We start from the raw sequence: 3,620 nt of genomic DNA, 5'->3' as shown, positions 1-3,620 counted from the left end.
GAGAGGCCCTATCTTCATCATCTTTGTTACATTCTTCCATCATTTTTCTTTCTTCTCTCAATGATTATGAAATAAGGGGGCCATTGTTGGAACCCAAAGGGCATACTGCACAATGTATACCCCAGCTACTAACCCAAATGAATACATATTTTCATTTGGTCAAGTTTGACTGTGGGAAGGTAAGATATTTATTTAGAAATAAGAATGTAAGAAGGGCAAGAAACAAGCAGTGTTTGCATGTAGAATACATGCATTCTCCCTTTTAATGTAAATATTAAAAAGGAGGCATTTTGTTTGGCAAAGTCTTTTTGTACTTTGTAAAACTTGTAATGGAAAGGAGACTGGTATTGGCTGACTCTGAGAATTGCAGACCGATTACTCACATGGATAACAGCCTCTTAAGAGGCAGGTGTCGCCTTCCTGTAACCTTGCCCAATGTGCAAGGCAATTGTGTTGGAAGTTTGTTGGTTATCTGTTTACAATAGTCACTGAGATGGCAACAGACCCTATTTAATATATTTAGGGTCTCACTTGGGCAGTAGTGCTTGTTCAGAGGCGATGTCCCCCTGAGTGGCATAGCCAAGGACCCATATAAATAGAAGACTCACTTTGTAAAAAATAAACAGACACATGCAAAAGGTTCAAGTTCAGTGTGTCCTTAATTCTAAACTTACTTTCTGTTTAATATACAAAAGAGGAGGGATTTAATTCAATATTTTTAAATCCAATGTGTTTCTGTTTGTATATAACATAGGACCTGCCAGAGTAAGTTAGAGAGACAGTTTGAAATACCAACTAGTCAAGGATCCCTAACTTCATAAATTTTTGGCATTCTAGATTTCCCAACTGAGCCAAGATAAGGGTGAGGCAAAAGAAACATTTGGTTGGGTATAAAATTTAATGGTTGCTAATAAACTCAGCAATAGAAACAATATTTTAGTGTAGTTTTAAAATTATTTAAGATTTGGATATTCTTAAATTTTTATATTTTTATTTTTAAAAAATGCATTAAAATTATTTATTTTGATTAATGAGTTTCTTGGTATTCTTTACATTTTGCTTGCTTGAAAAGTATCTCACACAGCTCATTTTTCTGCTGACCCTGCTTCCAGAACACGTTTTCAGAAGATCAAGCCCTATGTGCCATTACCTTCTATCACATTCCCCAAGATGGAAAATTGAGCACAGTGGTGGAAGGGGAGGGGATGTATGTCACACAACCTGTACCTCCCCAACTCTGGAGGCCAAGGCAGTAGGATTGAAAGTTCTAGGCCAGCATCAGCAACTTAGTAAGACCCTGTCTCAAAATCAAAACTCAAAAGGGCTGGGCATGTGGCTAAGTGGTAAAGAGCCCTTGGGTTCAATCTCCAGTAAGGTCAGGAAGAATACAATAGTGGAATTGAGAAGCAAGGAAGAAAAATTCCAGTGATCAAAGAAATGAGAAAACAAACAGCAATGAGATGTCTCTGCTAGTGTTTTGTCAAACTGATATTTTAAAATATCACACCTCCAGCTGGCGGAAGTGATCATGTAAGGCACACTTTAAAATCCTGACTTTTTGCGTGAGAATTATTTCGGCTGTCCCCAAGACTGCATTTTAGCACCATCTCTACTTAGCTGCCCCATGCAATTGGACAAGATGTAAGAAATACCAGTAATTTCTCCGGTATTGGCTGCAGGTGGCTACTTTGTGTGCTCCTCTGGGACTGGAGGACCTGCCCCAATGGCCTTGGGACCCTTCCGATGATTTTGAGAAGTCTATGTTGCACTATGTGTGGATCGTGTTGTTCCAACGGGCAGCCGTCTTCGTTTTTAAGCCCTTTTAAGCCTTTAAGTCACAAGCAATGATAACCTTTTCCAGTGAGGAAAAAATGATCGGGAGGCGGGTTTTAAATTTTAGTCTACACTAATCAGACCCGCCAGATAAACACTCAGTTTACTACTATGCCTACAAACTATGGGACTTGACTTGGCAGACACAAAAAGCAGAGGTTTCTTCTTCCACTTTCAAAGCACTGCAGCTCCCAGGTCGATCTCTTCCCGCCGTAGCCTGGCAGCTACAGCTGGGCCGCACCCCAGGCCTGGGCGCTCTCCGCCCCGCCCTTGCAGGTTCCCAGTCTCCCGGCGCGGGGCCGTTCCTTGCCCCGGCTCCCCGCGGAGGAAATTCTTCCCCAGCAGCCCAGGGCTCGCCTCACGTGACCAGCCGCCGCGGCGGCTTCCAGCGAGAGTTTAAAGGTTACGGAGGAAATTAGCACGGACACCGCCACTCGCCCCCCGGAGGGCGCGCCCCGCTTTCCCGATGCCCGGACGCCGGCTGTCAGCGCACTAATCCGACCCGATGTGCCCCTCCAAGGCACAGACGGGGTCCAGCGTAAAAAGGAGAACACACTCTGTAAATATAAACACACAAGCCGGGCCTGGCCGGGGTTCGACCAAGCTTTCTCCCGTCAAGTTCTCACACCCAGAGGGGGTCCAGGACAGATCCCCAAGGGGAGAACGCTTCCCAAAGAAACGGAAGAGACAATAATCCCATTTAAAAAACTCACAAGAGCCTTTCGGGTCCTTCCCTGTGCCCCTCCCCCATTGCCAGGGAGCTGAGCGTCCCGGGACAGAATGACAGGTCAACACTCGCAGGCTTCTCTGGCCAGCCACTGCCCCAGTAGGGTAGGCCTAGGAGAGGTTCCCGAGTCCTCTGGGGGCAACGCGATCCCCGCCACTCCTCTCTCCCCAACTCTTAAAGAGTTGGCCGCAGCGTCCACAAAAGGTGCGCGGCCCGGTCCTCTCCCGGTGGAGACCCCAAACGACGTATCCACCTATCGCTCGGAGCTCTCGCTCCCGCACCCCCATGCTGCCACTCCCCGGGCTTCCACTCAGGGTTCCCTCCGGGCTCCCCCGCCCGCCGGCTCGACCCAGGCAGGCTGGCCCGCTCTTTGCTGTTCTCTCCTCCGCTCACTTTTCCCGTATTGCTCCCCCAACCGGCAAAACTTTCTATTTCCCTAAACACTGGCGCGCGCGCGCGCGCGTGCACACACACACACACATACACACACACACACACACTCACACACTGACGTCTTTTGCGCATTTCCTGCATTAGAGGGAGGGAGACTCGCTCGCACACCGACCGAGGGAGAAGAGACCGTGGGGGAGAGCGGGCTGGCGGGCAGCAAGCGAGCGGCAGGCTAGAGCTGGGACGCTGGGAGCGCGGCGGGCGGGCGCTGGCGCCCAGGAGGTGGGGCCGCGCGGAGTCGCAGTCCCGGCCCCGCCGCCGCGCTGCGCACCGCCGGGTGCCGGCCTGCGCCCAGATCCCGAACGGCGGCCACCCGACTCCCGAGCCCGCGCCACTGTAAGATTCCGGTCTCCTGGCGCCTCCCGATCGCCTGCTGCGGCACTGCTCTGCTTCGCTCAGGAGGCGGCAGCCGGGCTGGCTGTGTGGCTTGTAGATTTTTAAAAATTTGGCTCCGAGGAGGACCATTTCCTCTCGACATGCATCCCTCCGGATAGACTGCACATCCCTCGGTCCACCCCCCGCCCCGCGCGGTCAGAGGCAGGCGCTGGGTGGGCGAAGAGGATCCGGGTTGAAATCTGCGCCCCCGGTTCTCGTCCCCGCCCCGTTCTAC

Source organism: Marmota marmota, unplaced genomic scaffold, assembly GCF_001458135.2.
Source record: "Marmota marmota marmota unplaced genomic scaffold, marMar, whole genome shotgun sequence".
Classification (NCBI taxonomy): domain Eukaryota; kingdom Metazoa; phylum Chordata; class Mammalia; order Rodentia; family Sciuridae; genus Marmota; species Marmota marmota.
This window is presented reverse-complemented; position numbering follows the sequence as displayed.